Below are 19,359 nucleotides of genomic sequence, written 5' to 3'. Positions count from 1 at the left end.
TTTCATACATTCCCCGTTTATGTATGTGAAGTCGTTCTACATCATATCATGATGATGTACAATTGTTATACTTGCTTATTTCAGAAGATATGGAATTAATGTTGAGAAATATCTTGATGCTTTCTCGAATATCTCATGGCCAATGTTGGAGGCATCAATACTTTGCTTCTAAAGCCATGATAGGTTGAATATGTCATCTCTCGCTATTGATCGGGGACAACATTCATGGTTTATTCCTAAAGGAACCCTTAAGCCTCGCTTTTGGTACGGATTATTTCTAAAATATTTGAAAATTTTGATTTATCTATGGAAATGTTGGTATAGGTCATTGTATTCCTTGCTGCAGAAAAACAAGATAATCTTAAAAGCGCCCTACAGCTTAGCATGTAAATTGATAGGTTGCAAGTGCACTTATGGAAAGACATATCTGTCTTATTCCCCATCCCTTCTTCTCATCCTTCTATAGAGTACATGGAAATTGAAGTTATATCCCATAGTGGAAAGTTTTGTATCTCTAGACTGTGCATATCCAATATGATTAAATAAATGTGTGTATATATATCGATAATTGATTGATTTTTTTTGCAAAGGCTTCTAAATTTAATGCTTGAGTATTGACAAGAAGATGTTACCATCAGTTATTTTAATTTTTGAGAATGAAATGCACCCACTATACAATAATTAATTAAGACTCATAAATATTTGATTTTCAAATTCATTCACCACTATAATTTATGGTAATCTAAAACCCAAATTCCTTTTCAGATGTGTGAAGTGCATTTGTATGTTTTGTAGGTGTTTTAAATTTGAGATTGGTTTGTGATAGGGTGAGATATAGTTGGGTGTTTCATGTGGAGCATGTTTGTTGACTTGGATGTCATAGTTGGGACGTATTATCTCCTTTTTTGTCCATTTGTACTGCAAGTTATGGTGTTTGTTCATGGGCAACTTAGAAATTTTAGTGGTTCTCAATTAAATGCAACATCATCTTCATCATTATTATTAATTTTATATATATAATTTTACAAATATACTATAGTTATACCTTATCTATGAATAATTTATTCCTTATTAAGAAAAAATAAAATTGAATAGCGAAGAGTTTAATTTATAATATATTAAGTTTTATAACTTGTATAGATTTTTAGTAATGATTAGGAACTTTTATTGGTACTCATTTATTATTTTAAATAATATTGCTTGGTATTGATAATATGAAAGTAAAATGATATTGTATATATTTTTTAGCCATTAATTATATTGTATATTGAATAGTATGACAAGAGCAGCCAGAAAATTTATTAAAATGAATGCAAAAGTAAATCTAATGACTTGGAAAATAAAGCTATGAATAATTAAAAAAAAGAAAGAAATTGTAAAAACTTCTTACATCACCCTTTTCTTGTGAATAAAATAAGATATTCTAGAAGTGGACATGGTTACCATCCTAGACCTAATTAAAATTGAAATTGTCTGTATTTCTTTTAACATCAGAATATAACAACAATTTCACACTCGTTTTTGAAGCCAAGAAAATCATGCATGTAATACATTTTCCTTGAAAAGGATGATTTGTGTAAGAGGAATCTCCTGTGAGTCTTCCTTATTAGTCTATTCTCACCATTAAATCTATGTACATTAAATCTATAATTGTATATAATCTATGTACATTCTCACCATTAAAAGGACAGATATAAATTACTTAATATGTAAAGGATGATTTGTGTAAGAGGAATGTCCTGTACAATTATAGAATTGCTTTTTGCTTTTTATGTTTATAAGTAATAGTTGCTTTTGCTTTTTAATCTATTTTACAGATTTGCCAACCGCTTCAAACTGGGTGAGAAAGGTGTGGAGAATGATATAGATGTTGATGACAACACTTCAATAGAGGAAGTCTGAATCAATTTGGTCATTGTACTAAAAGATTATCTTCAGCCAGCTTCTTCTTCTTCATTTGAATAGCTATATCTTGGGTTTTAGTCGAAAGATTATCTGTGTCGTATTTTATATATGTGCCTAATAGTAATTTGCTCGAGTAAATTATCAAAAAGAATCTCATGTTTCAATTTGTGCACAAACAACTGGAATGTTTTATTTTGCAAAATTTCAATTAATGTTTGTACAATTGCAAAGGCATTTTCACGGGAGTGGTAGTTGAATCGAGTATATACGGATATCAAAAAGAATAATATGAAGTATAGTGTGGTGGTTGCTCATTTTATTCATTAATCATATGGTTAAGTTTTTAATCTCTACTAATAAGAATGAAGCACATTTTATGACCAACTATTTTATGAAGTAAAATTATATTGTATACTAAATATGGTACATATACTTTAATTCCTTGGTAATGATATAGATAAAGTTTTTATATTTGCTTAAACTGAAATATATTTGGTGCTACTCTTATAATCTTACATCTGTTCTAGGTACTATCGAGCACCTGAATTAATATTTGGGGCAACTAAATACACCACGACCATTGACATCTGTTTTAGGTACAGGTTTCGTTGCTAAATTTTTTCCTTATTTCTATGCATTTTCACTTTAAATTACTTAACAAATATTGCTTTGTTGACTCCACCTCTGTTTCTTTGGTGAGAGTGGAGTAGACCAGTTGTTGAAATTATTAAGGTACGTTTTATTTCAAAATTCTAATCAATAATAGTTTTATCATGATGATTTTGGAAAAATTAATATTTTGGGGTTGCGATTTTGTAAAGATTTAATTGCTAGTTCTGTTTGGAGTAGAACTATTTTGTTTCCAAATTAATTTTAAATATTTGGTTCAACTTAATTATTATTTGATTCAACTTAAGTATGAATAGGTATGAATTAATTTTATTACCGTAGCTTGCTTGTCCATTAAAATTACAACAATAGTGACTTTCTCTCAACCTTATTTTAAATATTTTAAAGATTCAAAGTATATAGGTTGAAACTCGACGGGTTGCCTTATATCGAAATGCAAGATATAATGGATCCTCCTAGGTGTAACAACGCCACGTATGATGAATCTTAAAAATTCAAAAGACTTGAAAAAGTTCTATCGAGCTCATTTACTATTGAATATTTATATAACCTTAATTTATTTCCAATTTACTTATAAAAATTAAACTACGATTCTTTTACGATATTATTATATTCAAATTACTATTTTTATATTAATAATGTTTTATTTTAATATTTAATATTTTTAAATTTCTTTAAAAGTTATAACTACTTTTTATCAAAACTTACAACAATAGTGACCTTCTCTCCAACCTTATTTTAAATATTTTAAAGATTCAAAGTATATAGGTCGAAACCCGACGGGTTGCCTTATATCGAGTGCAAGATATAATGGATCCTCCTAGGTGTAACAACGCCACGTATGATAAATCTTAAAAATTCAAATGTTTCAATTTAATATGTCCCATCTAATATACAAATATTTAATAAAATATTTTATATAGTTTTAACTTAAATTTAAATTATTATTGAAATATTCTCGTCTGCTTTTATTACAAATATTATTCTCCGTTTTATTACAAATATTATCGTCCGTTTTACCATTTAAGTTAAACTTTTTATTCAAACTAAATCATAGCTTTTAAGCTAAATACGGATGTCCACACAGTGCTTTAATATGTACTTAAGAAAAGATGACTTGTAAAACATAAATTAAATTAAGTGTGGACTATTTTAACTGCACATGTGATTTGTCAAATAAAAACGAACGACATGTATATTATTTAATTAAAATAATTTTTATAAATATTATTTAATTAAATATTATTTAATCCCGCTACTTACCTGTAGATACTTGATATTTGATATGTATTATCCATGTGATTTTCCACATCGTGAAATAAAAACTTACATAATACATAAATATATTTGATATCATAATTTACATAACTTATATAACATATATAACTTACATAACTTATATAACATACATAACTTATATAACTTAGATAAATATATAACTTACATAACTTACATAATACTTAAATATATTTTATATCATAATTTACATAACTTACATAACTTATATAACTTAGATAAATATATAATTTACATAAATATATATCATATCATAAATTACATAACTTACATAATACTTAAATATATATCATATCATACATAACTAGTTTACAAAATTTACTTAACTTACATAATACATAAATCTATAGTCGAAAATCCTGCAACTTGCCTAAATTAGTTTATACCCATTAGAGACTTGATATTTAGTATAATGATATGATTTAAATCAATTGAGAACATTTAAGTAACTGTAATATGTTGTCAACTTTAGATTTCAAGAACTACAAAATGGATAGGAGTTGGATGAAATTGTCAAGGGTAAGCAATGCCTATCAAAATAGAGTACAAACTTTTCTAAATTTTGCATTTCAAAATGCAAGCCAAGAGAATATGATTCTTTGCCCGTGTAAGAAGTGTGGCAACATCTACTGGCATTTTCGTGAAGTTGTTCACGAACATCTAATTGTTGATGGCTTTATTCGGGGTATAAAAATGGATTTTCCATGGAGAGTGTACATCTAGTGGAACTTCTTCAACGATTAATCCGACTTATCCGACATGATTACCATCAAGATGTTAGACAAGATGACATGGAAGATATGTTGCGGGATGCATTTAATATGCTAGTCATGGTGAGCAATCGTTTCCACCTGACTTTATTATATCTGAGGATTGTAATATTGGTGGAAATGTTTTTTGCGAAACGGGAACAAGTGCACCTAATGAGGAGCCAAATGAAGAAGCGGCTAAGTTCTACAATTTACTTAATGAAATGAATGAAGAACTTTACGAGGATCAAAATATTCAAATTGTCCTTCGCATTCGTCTATTTCATTTAAAATGTTTGGGAGGGTGGACAGAAGCTCTTTTACAATGCTGCTAGAGTTTCTAAGAGAGATGTTTCCGCTTGCAAAATTCCCGCCTTGTCAAGACATGAAGAGACTAATAAAAGATTTGGGCCTTGGGTACGATAAAATTCATAGTTGCCCAAATGATCGCATGTTGTACTGGGGTGATCAAAAACCAACAATCTTGTCATGTTTATGGTAAGTCTCGTTGGATGAATAGTAAAAGCGAAGATGTGAATACGGATGAAGGTGGGGAACGATTAAGAAAGAAGCCGCTAAGGTCTTGCGATATTTTCCCGATACCAAGACTTCAAAGGCTTTTCATGTCCTCAAAGACAGTGAATCTATGACGTGGCATAATGATCAACGGACCGATGATGGATTATTAAGACATCCTACGGATTCTTTAGCTTGGAAATCATTTGACAAGAAATTTCCAAGCTTTGCAAGAGATCCTCGAATGTGAGGCTTGGGCTAGCAAATGATGGCTTTAATCCATTTAAAATCATGAGTACTTCGTGCATTACTTGGCCTTTGTAGTGCTTGTTCCTTACAATTTGCCTCCATGGATTTGCATGAAGCAATCTTCATTTATTTTATCAATGATTATCCTCGAGAGAAAGGTCCGAAATGATATTGACATCTATTTGCAGCCACTTATTGAAGAGTTAAAACAATTATGGTCGGTGTTGAGACATATGATGTATTGAGAAAGGAGAACTTTAATTTACGTGCGGCTTTATTATGGGCAATTAATGATTTCTCGCTTATGCTAATTTATCGGGTTGGAGTACTAAAGGACGTTATGCTGTCCTTGTTGTCTTTGCAAACTTGTTCAAGTGGTTGTATAATGGGAAGAAGTTCTCTTACATGGGCCATCGTCGGTGGTTAGATGAAAATCATAAATTTAGATTTCAGAGGACTCTATTTGACGGCATCAAGAGTACAGAGGAGCTCTGAAAGGCACCGTTGGATCTGAAATCTTGTTTATGTTAAAAGATATCAACTTTAGTTACGGAAGATGAATCAACCACCTATCACGCAAACAAGGAGAAGATCGAGGATGAATCGATGATGAATCGACGAAGAGGATGATCCTAATGAGGCGGAGTTGTGGAAGAAAAGGAGTATTTTTTGAGTTGCCTTATTGGGAGCACAACATTTTACGCCACAATCTTGATGTCATGCATATTGAGAAGAATGTCTGCGAGAACATAATTGGAACAATTTTAAATGTCGATGGAAAATCAAAAGACAATCTTGAGCCGACTTGATTTAGTTGACATGAGAATCAGGCGTGATCTTCATCCTCAAGTACTTCCGAATGGGAAATATCGGTTGCCGTCTTCTATTTTTCAATGTCAAAGAAAGAGAAAGAAGTTTTCGCATGGTGTTGAAGGATATAAAGGTCCCGATGCGTGTCGTCAAATATATCTCGATGTGTGAGTTTCAAAGATAGAAGATTATATTCATTAAAATCACATGATTACCACATCTTGATGCAAGATTTACTCCCAATTGCTTTACAAAGGTCTTTGTATGTCAAAAATGTAACGTCTGTATAATTGAACTATCCAATATAATGAAAGCTATCTGTGGCAAAGTTTTGAATGTCGAAGAACTTGAGAAAGTACAGGATCGAGCGGCTTTGACTTTATGCAATTTAGAGAAGATCTTTCCACCTTCCTTATTCACTATTATGGTGTACTTGGTAATCCATCTCCCTCACGAAGCAATCCTTAGTGGACCGATTTTTTATCGATGGATGTATCCTATAGAAAGGTGCTAATTTATTTCTCAAGTATTCATTCATTCACCTCTATACATTTAGTTACAGCTTTTGATAAATATTGTATATCGTGTTTAGGTTCCTAAGCAAATTGAAGTCATATTGTCGCAATAAGCGTTATCCGAAGGATCAATTGTTGAAGGCTACTTGGCGTAAGAGTGCATGACCTTCATTCTAGATATTTAGAAGATGTCAAACACGATTGAATAGACTAAGTAGAAATGTGGGCTCAATGACAATGACTTGGCGAAACTTATTTATTTCAAAGTTATGGAGAACCAATCGGCAAAGTTGAAATTGTAGAATTAGATGATATATCGTGGATACAGCACATCGATATGTACTTTTTAACCACGATTCAATTGAACCGCTATGCAAGTAAGTTATAAAATTGTCTTACATATTCGCTGCGTTTTGATTTGTTTATCTTCTAACCAATTAAACTTGTTTTAATATAGTGAGTACAAACAAATTTTGAGATCTCGTGCACGCCTCAAGATTACAACATCGAGAGATTAATAAGTTATTCACAGAATCTTTTCATAAATGGTTAAGTGAAACGGTATGTAACTAAAGTTAATAAGTTACATATAATTGCGAAATTTAGTTAATCAAATAAGAATGTTTTTACATAATACATTTTTAATTATTTAATTTACTTTCGATTCAATAGGTTTGGAGTGGGAAGGATGTCAATGATGAAGTTAAATGGCTTTCCCAAGGTCCGAACAGAGTAATAAAAAGATATAGTGCCTTCCTCATCAATGGATACAGATTTCATACAAAGTATCGCGAGAGAATGAGGAGAAGTCAAAATTGTGGAGTTGTTGTTAATTCTTCAATTACAAGTTATGCTAGTGCTAAGGATAGTAATCCGGTTGAGGGTAATGTGGAGTATTACGGACTTCTTACCGACATTATTGAGTTGGATTACTATGGCGGATGGAAAGTTATCTTATTTCGGTGTGATTGGGCGATGTTAATACCGCCGAGGAATTAAAAAGATCAATTTGGGTTTACAATGGTGAATTTCTCTCGCTTGATTCACACTGGACAACAATTGATGGACGAGCCATATGTATTTTCCTCTCAAGTGAAACAAGTTTTTATTCGAAAGATCCAACGATGAGGGTTGGTATGTTGTACTCGAACACCCTAGAGACTTGTTTGACATGGGTAATGGAAGTAGAGATGACATCGTCGAAAGATCAGAAACATTACCTTTTCCAGAACAAAACTTAGATGAAAATATCCCTAGTACTAATACACAACGTTAATGGGTTCGACATGTTGTGGATGAAGATATTTACGAATAATGATGTAGTAAGATTTTACAATTTTTTAATTATATGTAATATTATAATTTTAATCTTTGTCATGTTATATAATTTAACTATTTTATATGTACTACTATTGTTGTAATTTGTTACTAAAAATTTAATTATTTTATGTGTATTGCAGGAAAAATGCGTAGAAGAAGAGTACGAGATTTAAGTATTGTCCGAATACTCTAAATTCGGAAGAAAGAAATAGTGAACAATGAGACAGTTGTTGGATCTTGAATGTGCCGAGACACTTGATGAGCTGAAGAATTTCAAAGTAATATTATGTTCATTTTACATGTGTTCACTTTTATTATTGAATTATTTGTCAATTTTACTATAATAATAGTATATCATTTTTCATTTGAAAGTGGTGGGACGCAGAGTTCGAGGACGACGCTACTTAGAGATTTATCGACTTAGATCCTGTTGAGCGTGTTAAAGTAAGTAGAAATACTCATGGTCACTGTTGGATCTGAAGCTCGACTTTTAGCAGGCTATTTGGGCATTTTAGCACGAAATGCAAATATGTTGCCCATCAACTACGAATCATGGCATCACATGCCCGATAGCAACAAAAATCGTGCTCTCGCTAATATTAAGGTAACAAAATGTGAATGCAATTTATAATACTTTGGTTTAAGTTTCATTTATATTTACATTCTAAACTTATGTTTTTTAGGAGAGATTTGCTTTAGAAGTCTCCGATGATTATATCAAGAAGGCATTAGGTAAAAGATGGAGAGACAATAAAAGCACTTTAAAGAAACAATATTTTAAGAAAGACATAAGCCTCGAGGAAAAACTGAGAAATGTTCCGCCAGGAATGCTGAGGTATCAATGAGAAGATGCGGTTAGATTTTGGAATTCAAAGAAAGGAGAGGTATTGCGTATTTCCAAACTCTTATATATAGTGTTTACTATATACATAATAATAATTTTATTATGTAGGACCGTGAGCGAGTTGGAACAAGCAGCAGGCAAAAATAAAAATTCACGCACACGGCAGGGTCGAGAAGTTTTGCTTCTGTATCTGAGGCCGAGGTATTATGAATTTATTAATTCTTTCAAATATTAATAACTTTCTATTATTAAATAATATTCTTACTACTATATTGTAGGAAGTCAAATCCGGACAAAAAGTTGGACGCCTTCAGCTTTTTGAGATTACGCATAGGAAGAAAGATGGATCTCCTATGACATCTGAAGATGGAGAAATTATGGTATATTCACTTAATAATATTTGATTTATTCTAAATATTTATAATCTTTAATTATAATTGTTTAATTCAATTCATCATTAGTAGTTTTAAAAAATGTTAAGTTATGTTGCATTTCTTTTTATTATATATTTCGTTTCTAACTCTTTAATTGATTTTTAGGAGAAACTAAAGGAGAAGAAGGTTGAATATGAAGCGATTGCTTGAGTGATAGTTCTGTTAATCTTGAGAACATTGATAATGTAATTATCATTTGAAGTTTTGGGTCTGAAAGGTACGTTCGGGTTCGATTTCAAGGATTTGGTGTTACCCGACCCAATATTTTGGATCCGCTCCCAAGAATACATGCCTTCCTAAGTCAAGCTCAAGTCAAGTTCGAGAGGTTAAGAGACCGGATAGCTCGGATGCAAGCGAACACGGTTGAGCAAATTACCGAGGTTCAACGAAAATATGAAGAACTCCAGAACAACTTAGAGCAGAGGCAGAGAGAGGAGGCAGCAGCAAAGAAGAGAGGCAGAGGCACGAGCGATGGTAGCGAGAATAGAGCAAAAAGTACGATAACCTCCATTCTGACTTCAAAGAGATTATGCATATGTTTCAACAATCGCAAAAGCCGCCGTCTTAGACATTAGTTTTCTTATTGTAAGAATGTTTTTAAGTTTTGTCACGTTTAACATTATTGTAAAAATATTTTAAATTATACTTTATTATTAATTATATCATATATCTTTAGTTAAATTTGAAGTATCATTTAGAATTAATATTTTTGGTTGTATTTTTTATGTTAAATTTGCTGTTTTTGGCTGCATTTTATATTATATTTGTTGTATTTGGTTGGATTTTAATGCAGGAAGGGCTGGATATTGGTGAAAAAAAATATTACAAATCTGCCAAATTTAGCGGCGTTTGTAAAAAAAGCGTTGCTAAAAGCCTTGACGTTTAGCGGCGCTTTTACCACAAACGCCGCTAAAAAGCCTCGACCTTTAGCGGCGCTTTTCCCACAAACGCCGCTAAAAGCCTCGACCTTTAGCGGCCTTTTCCCACAAACGCCACTAAAAAGCCTTTACCTTTAGCGGCGCTTGTCCCACAAACGCCGCTAAAAAGCCTTTACCTTTAGCGGCGCTTTTCCCACAAACGCCGCTAAAAGCCTTGACCTTTAGTGGCGTTTTTTTCCAATAAACGCCACAAATTTTTGTCGCGTTACATATAGCTGCGTTTTTTACAGCGTTTTAGAAAGCGCCGCTAAAAGTTTTAGTGGCGCCTAAAAGCGCCGCTAAAAGTCTGTTTTCCTGTACTGCTATCTAGTCAAAATATATCTGAAATAAATTTATCAGCATTTATTAGGTGATGAAAATTAAATTAAAATTAGAATTAAAAAAATTAATTAGTATAGTAAAATATTAAAATTAAGTAAATATTTAAAAAGATATATCAATTTTTAAAATTACAAAAAATACTATTTGAGTGCCAAATACTCACCATTTATTTATTAATCAAACATTCATAATATAAAATAAGAAATAAAAGTAAAAATTAAAAGTAAAACTTCTAAATTTAAATAATGGAAAATTATTTTAAAAATTAGAATTGCATTGATATTAACTTCGAACATTTAAACTTGAATAGAAAATTATTGCATGTACAAATTTCATATGTGCAATTTGTTCTCTTTTTAATAGTTCTTTTGTATATGTTAACAATTCTAAAATGCAACAAGAATAAATATCTCAAAAGATAATTTTATAATATGAGAAAATGTTAACAAAATATAAATAAAATAGAAATTGTTTTGTAAAAGAATTATAAAATATAGTGTAACATTTAGTCTCATGTTGTTAGTTAAAAGATGAAGGAATCACACATTGTTTAGGAACAAGCTGCAAATCTATTCATGAGTCTATATATACACATATCTCATATCCCATATTGCTTAAGAAAACAAGTGAATTGAGATTTTGAGTCTATATAAAGATTTGCTTTGTAAGTTTTGTTTTCATATTAATTGGTGACACTATAAAAAAAGTGATGTTATCACTTTGAGCCTTTTTTAAGGTTTATTTTTGTAAAATTTCAAGAAAATTAGTCTATTTTTATATTACTTAAAAAAATAACCTTTTTTGAAAATTTAAACACGGGCTAAAACGCTCCTCGAGGGGTGCATTTTGCCACGTGGACATTGATTTTGCGCTGATGTGGACGCGTTTTTGAGGAAAATAGTCCTTTCTTATAAATAATAAAAAAATCAGACCATTTCAATAAATAACGAAAAAAAGGACTTTTATTAGTAAATTGCCCCTAAAATTATCTGTAAACAAACAATTATGGCTATAGAAAAATAAGTGTTTTTATTATGTTATTTAAAGAAATTTAAGGTACATGATTTATTTATTTAATTGGATCACAGGTGATTTTACAAGTCCCGTTAGCAGTGATGAAGTTCTTTCATCTTTATTGAAATTAATGTATTTCAAGTTAAAGCCTTCCCCTTTTCATCTTCAACTCATATTTTCACTCTTGTTCTCCTCTTTTCTATTTGCTTTCGCTTTCACTTTCACTTACTTCTGTTTCATATCCTTCTCTCTGCAACTTTCTTCACTCTTCTTCTCCATTGTTTGCAGTTACTTCCTTTAAACCTTTCTTTGCAAAACAAAAAGGAAAAAAAAACATGGCTATGGTGGGTGAAGCTTTTCTCTCTGCTTCCATTGAGGTGCTGCTTGATAGGATTGTTTCTGGAGATGGTCTGAGGCTTATCCAAGGAAAGAAACTTGAAGCTGTGCTGCTGAAGAAACTGAAGCCAACCTTGATGTCGGTGAAAGCAGTGTTGGATGATGCTGAAAATAAGCAGATTACCAACCCAAATGTCAAAAGTTGGACTGATGAGCTCAAAGATGCTGTTTATGATGCCGAGGACCTCCTGGACGAGATCTCTACTGAAGCTCTTCGGAACAAGATCGAATCCGAAAATCAAACCACTGCTATGAAGCAGGTTAGTAGCTTTTTCTCTTCTTTCAATCCTTTCAAAGATGGGATGCAGTCCAAGCTGGAGGAGATCCTTGGGAGACTAGACTACCTACCCAACCAAAAACAGATTCTGGGTCTTAAAGAAAACTATAAAGGAGAAAAGGCATTTCAAATAACGCCTGCAACTTCCTTGGTGGACGAGTATGATGTTTGTGATAGAGATGATGAAAAAGAAGAAATATTGAAGTTGTTGGATCCTCAAAATCTGTCTGAAAACCAAATAGATGTGATTCCCATTGTGGGTATGGGCAGACTTGGCAAAACCACTTTAGCCCAATTGATCTATAACGACCCCAGAGTGGATAATAGGTGACCGCAAAGCATGGGTGTGTGTTTCAGAGGAATTTGATGCTTTCAAGGTAACCAAAACCATTCTTGAAGAGATGAAATGTAGCTGTGATGGAAACCAGAAGTTAAATCAGCTTCAACTTAAACTCAAAGAGCAGCTGTCGAGAAAGAAATATCTAATCATTTTGGATGATATTTGGAACAAGAATTATTTTCATTGGAAAGAGCTTGCAAGTCCCTTCACTTCTGGGGCCAAGAATAGCAAGATTATTGTAACAACACGTGATGAAACGTTGCAGCAATCATGAGGAACGTTCCAACTTATCATTTAGATGTGTTATCAGATGATAATTGTTGGAAGTTATTTGCAAAGCATGCTTTTGATGGTTTAAGCCCCGCCAAGCATCCAGATCTGATGGCAATCGGGGAAGCAATTGTTAAAAGATGTGGCGGTCTCCCTTTGGCTGCAAAAGCTCTTGGAAGTCTTCTGCGTTGCGAACCAGATGCTGATGAGTGGAACAAAATTTTACATAGCAATTTTTGGGACATTCCAAATGATGCAACTAATATTCTTCCAGCGTTAACATTGAGTTACCATTATCTTCCTTCCCATTTGAAGCGATGTTTCGCTTATTGTTCAATTTTCCCTAAAGATTACGAATTTGAAAAGGAAGAACTTATTCAATTATGGATTGCTGAAGGTCTTTTAGAGCTTCCCAAAGACAATGGAGATCTGGAAGAACGGGGTAACGAGTACTTCAAAGATTTAAGATTGAGGTCATTCTTTCAACAATCTAAAGGAAAGAAATCTTGTTTTATCATGCATGATCTAATTAGTGACTTGGCTAAATCTGTAACCGGAGAGTTCATTAGCAGATTGGAAGGTAGTGGTGGTGGTTCTTGTGTAATAACTGAAAAGACCCGTCATATGTCCAATGTCCAAGAACGATATGATGTGCGGCAAAAATTTCAAAGCTTAGCTAAAGCAAAGGGTTTGCGTACTTTCTTAAATACAAAGTCATTCTGGTGGCCATTATATGTCAGTGATGTGCTAATGCATGATTTGATGGTGAAATCAAACTTACGAGTGCTTTCGTTGGCTAATTATGGAAATATTAAAGAGTTACCGGAAGATATTGGTAATTTGAAGCATTTACGAAATTTGAATCTCTCAAAAACATCAATCAAAAGGTTGCCAAACTCTTTGTGTGCATTGTATAATATGCAAGCATTAAAATTGTGGGGATGCAAATACCTTGTTGAGTTGCCGAGAGACATGGGGAGATTGATGAACATGCTATATCTTGATATCAAGGGAACAAAGTTAGCAAGGATGCCAGAAGGAATGGGTAGGTTGAAAGATCTTCAAATAGTAACAGATTTTGTTTTAGGCTTTCAAGCTGGATCAAGAATTAATGAGTTGGGAAAACTCAAGCATTTACGTGGAAGACTTTCCATTTCAGGACTAAAAAATGTTGCAAGTGCCATGGATGCCAAAGATGCCAATTTGAAGGACAAGGTGGACCTTAAAAAGTTGAAGTTAAGATGGGGCAAAGATAATGATATTGATGGTGATTCAAGGCATGATAGAGAAGTACTTGAACAACTAGAGCTTCATACAAATTTGGAGCATCTTGTTATTCAAAGTTACAAAGGTACGAGATTTCCGGAATGGGTGGGGCATTCTTCCTTCTCAAATATAGTATCTTTGGGGTTACATGATTGTAAATTTTGTATATCCTTACCACCGCTTGGCCAATTATCATCTTTGAAATCTCTCTCCATGTCCGGTTTGAGTGGAGTGTTCATAGTTGGTGATGAGTTCTACGGGAATGGACATGCTTCAACTAAACTATTTCAATCTCTTGAAATGCTAAGTGTACAAGCCCAATTTTGAGCCCAAAACAAATAACCTACCCAAAACAAATAACCTACCTAAAACCCACTAACCCCTAAATAGAAGCCCAAACCTAACTAGCCCTAAGTTTAGGGTTTTAGAATCTGAAACCCTAAACCACTGGCCTCCACTGCCTCTGACTCCCACCGCCCCAGTCACGTCGACAGCGCAAATGGCCTCTGCTCCACCGCCCATTTTCCTGCAAAGAAAAGACATTGTAATATAAAAAAAGGGATTTGTAATGGCTATATAAAGCAAAATCAAAAACCATTGGTCTTCGACATTTTTTGTGAAAATAAAAAGCAAACAACATTCCATTTCCAGTAAAAACAGAGACTTTAACAACATCAAGAGCAGGGAATAGCCCCATATCAGAGACCGGAGAACCGAAAACAACAAAATCTAAGGTCTATTTTCCATTTTTCTTTTCGAATTTATTTACATATATTATCCTCATTTTTAATAAAACAACACACATATTAAATAAATAAAAAATATATAAAAAAGGGGAGAAAAATCTACCTACGGGTTTTCTGGCCACCGTGTACGATGGCCGGAGCGATGGCCGGCACGGCGGATGACACGACGGCGACCGGCCCGCTCCCCGCTGGATTCTGGTACCTGCAGAGAGAGAAGAGAGGGTTAGAAGTTTTTTTTAGAAGAGGAGAAAGGAAATGAAATAAAAAAAATAATTAGTTTATATAGGCCAAAAACGCACTGCTTTTGCCCTACCCTTTTAAATCCGAAACCAGCCATTTAGGCGCGACTCGAAGACCCGACCCGTCTTACCCTAGGATCCGCGTGTTTTTGCTCTTAGGGGCTAATTGCATGCCCGGTCCTTCCGCTTTTTATATGTTTTGCAATCAAGTTTTCAATTCTTTTAAATTAGCCCCGAGGTTTATCGCATTTTGCAAGTTGGTCCTCCTTCAATGACACCGTTTCAAGGGCTCGGGTAAATTTCCCTTTTGGACCTCGTATGTTATTTGCGCTTTCAAATTAGTCCCTTCTCTTTATTAGTTTTTTAAATCGGCCCCAAAACTTAATATTTGTTTCAAATTTAGTCCCTTTCTCCTATTTAATACACTTTCTATATTATTTTTTATTTTAATATTATTCATTATTCTATTGTACCATTCTTGTATTATTATTTTAGCATATTTTATTATTATTTAGCCCTTTTAAATTAATACTATATATATACATATTATATATATTCTTATAGTTGTTTTATATATTATTATTGTTCCTAATATGTGTTTTATGTATACATATTCAAATATTCTATTATGTACATTTTGTTATATCCATTTTACCTCTATATTATTAATATTTATTATATATCTTTAATATATATACGTATACATTTATATATTATTGTTATTATTAGCTTTGATATTATTGTTTTGTTAATACATTTGTGTCATATATACATACTTTTAATATATATTTATATATTATACTTCATATTATGCCTATGTAAATTAATATTATATCATGTATACCATTTTGTTATAATTTTTATATATTGTAAATATCATATTATGTTCTATCATGTATATTATGTATGTCATGTATATGTTTTAATATATTATGTGTATATTTTATTTTGTATTACATGTATATGTTATGTATATACATTTGATTTTATCATATATTTATTTTCCATATATTTATGTAATGTTATTATTATTATTATCATTATTTTTGCATTTTTACTATAATTATTATTATACCTCTCACTGTTATCATTATTGCATTATTACTTTTATTACTATAACTTTTTATATGTAATTACCTATATGCTATTGTTTTTATACTAACTAATTTAAAATATATATATATACGTATTTTAGCGTATTTATGCCACTTATATATCATTATTCTCATTATTATCGTTTCGTCACCTATTTATTTATACCTTTGTAAATTCTTTCAAACCTTAAATCATTCATTATTTGTATCATCATAATTATTATTACTAACATATATATACTATGTAATTTTATTACGTATACATTTTATATATACTATACATATGTATCTTTTAATATTGTACTATTATTATATATATATATTTCCTTTATATATTTCTCATTACTACGTATGTACCTTAATACACATATGTATATACTTTTATATCGTTATCATCGCCATAATTGTCATTTCATTTTTCCATTATTTATTTATTTATCTATTTGCTTATGTATTCGACCATTTCACTTCCCTCACGCATTAGTCTATATTTACATATTACTAACCTTGCTTTTATATCATCTTTTATAATTGCTTGTTATTGTCATTCATTATTACACGTTATTATTAATATCATGATCTGCTTTTATATATTACTATGAATCACATTATGTTTTTACTCAATGCTTTAAAATAATTCTTTCATAAAAGTGATATTCTGTATTTGGTAATTCGAGATAATCGTGCCCTAACTTACTGGGTTTCGACTTTTCTCATTTAATCTAAATAACGGAATACTCTTTTAAATTGCTATACGAGTTTTGAAAATGCTCATTCTCGGAGATACGAAGTGTTGTGCCCTAACTTACCGGGTATGACATTTCGTCACCTCGAAATATGAATTTGTTTTAAAACAAAGGCAATATTCGGTGTTTGAGAACTCGAGAAAACGTACCCTAACTTACTGGGTTTCGATTTTTCTCGTTTACTCTAAATAACCGAATACCCTTCTAACAAATTAAAATACGTAAGTTTTATATAAAAAGCAAGCTCGCTCTCAAAAATTCAAAATGCCGTGTCCTAACTCACTGGATGTGACATTTCATATTTTGAGACGAGAAGGTCTTTAACACTTGAACTTTTTTATAAAAAAGGGATCGTATTTCAAAGGTCTTCCAAGTTTTCAATTCTCGACACTAAGACACTAATTAATCAACTAGGTACCAATTTTGGGCGTATCGAGGGTGCTAATCCTTCCTCGTGCGTAACCAACTCCCGAACCTGTTTCCTTGATTTGCGTAGACCAAAATTGTTGTTTAAATAAATTAAACTATTTATTAAAAACAACCACTTTTACAAGGTGACCCGATCACACCTCGTTAAAAAGGATCGGTGGCGACTCCTCTATTCATTTTCATTATCAAAATCCAAGTCGATACTCGTTTTACCAAAAAAATGGTTACGACACTAAGCTTTAAGAATATGGCCGAGTGGGAGGAATGGTATTGTTGGAGTGATGAAGCTTTGCCTCTTCTACAAGAGCTATGCATTAGAGATTGTCCAAAACTAACTAAGTCTCTTCCCAAACACCTCCCTTGTTTAAAGAAACTGAAGATTATAGAGTGTGAGAAGCTTGGAGGCTTGCTTCCAACGGCACCAAGCATTTTGGAACCTGAGTTACAAAAGTGCGATGTATTGCAGTTGGAGCCATTGACTTGCGGGCTTCGGGAGTTGGACATTAGAGATTCGAATATGGATGATTCCATATTGGAACAAAAGTTGCAATGATGCACACTTCTTGAAAAGTTATGTTTGTCATGTTGTTCAGAAATTAGATCCCTTCCTGAAGATAGGGTGCCCATCACGTTGAAGCGATTAGAGTTCTATTTATGTGAAAACTTGGATTATTCCAATATCTTCTTGTATACATCCCTTGAGTCCTTGACAATAGAGGGTAGTAAATGTTATGGACCGGAATCTTTCTCATTAGGATCGTTTCCTATGGTAGAGGATGTTGATATTTTAGAATGTGAGACTTGAAGTTTATTAGTGCTGCATTAGAGGGCTCTCACCACCAGCATCTAGCATGTCTCAATCTTTAAGTATACAGTCATGCCAAAATTTGATTGTATACAGTCATGCCAAAATTTGATTATCTTTTCAAATTGAAGATGGATTATCTGTCACCAATTTAACCCGACTTTGGCTTGTTTATTGTCGAAGTTTAAAGTCATTGCCAGAGCAAATGCACTCTGTCTTTCCATCCCTTGAGGATTTAAGAATAACTAGTTGTCCAGAAATAGAGTGGGTTCCCAAAGAGGGTTTACCCTCCAAATTAAAACAAATCACAATCTCAGGGGGTGATAAACTAATTGAGAGCTTGATTAGGAAAAGGGAATGGCGTTTGCATACACTCCCTTCTCTTACATTTCTTGAGATCTCATATTTAGAAGTAGAGATGGAGTGTTTTCCAGATGAACATCTGCATTCCTCTTCTCTTACATCTCTCGGGATCTTTGGTCTTCCAAATCTAAAGAGTTTGGAGTATAAGGGGTTTCGACACCTCACCTCTTTTTTCCAGTTGCATATCCTTGACTGTCCCAACCTCCAATCCATGCCTCCAAGCATGCTTCCACACTCTCTTTCTTATTTGTCTATCTGTAATTGTCCTGAGCTCCAATCCATGCCCCCAAACATGCTTCCTCACTCTCTTTCTTATTTGTCTATCTGTAATTGTCCCAAGCTCCAATCCATGCCGCCAAACAAGCTCCCTCCCTCTCTTTCTCATTTGTGCATTCGAGAATGTCCTTTGCTGAAGGAACATTATGAAAAGGATAAAGGTAAAGATTGGGCCAACATTTCCCACATCCCTGTCATTGTAATTGATGAACAAGTCATCATATAGAAGGGGCAGTGACTGAGAAAACAAATGTTCTGACGCAGGTATTTCCATTCATTTTTTACTTTCATGACAAATGTATTTTTTCTTTTCTGTTTTTTAAAATAGAATTAGATCTATGTTAAACTTAAGGAAACTTGTTTTGATAGCATACCATCTATGTGGTTGCAAGTTGTAGTTGATGCATGATTATCATCCAAATGAAGGTTTTTTCTTTGGACATTAATTTGACCATCCTAAGGTAATTAAGGTTATAGTTTTTATTTTGTTGGGTCATATTATATATATGTGTATGAGACATGAGTATCAAATATGGACCTTTTAAGAAACTGAAGAGTGGAAATAATAGAA

The 19,359-nt window shown here is 32.6% G+C and overlaps 1 pseudogene; it reads left to right on the top strand.

Annotated features, from left to right (window-relative positions):
- The first annotated feature begins 11,536 nt into the window (after nucleotides 1-11,536).
- On the top strand, nucleotides 11,537-14,747 carry LOC108450116 (putative disease resistance RPP13-like protein 1; annotated as a pseudogene).
- Nucleotides 14,748-19,359: the final 4,612 nt, after the last annotated feature.

Source organism: Gossypium arboreum, chromosome 5, assembly GCF_025698485.1.
Source record: "Gossypium arboreum isolate Shixiya-1 chromosome 5, ASM2569848v2, whole genome shotgun sequence".
In the NCBI taxonomy this organism is placed as follows: domain Eukaryota; kingdom Viridiplantae; phylum Streptophyta; class Magnoliopsida; order Malvales; family Malvaceae; genus Gossypium; species Gossypium arboreum.
This window is presented reverse-complemented; position numbering and strand designations above follow the sequence as displayed.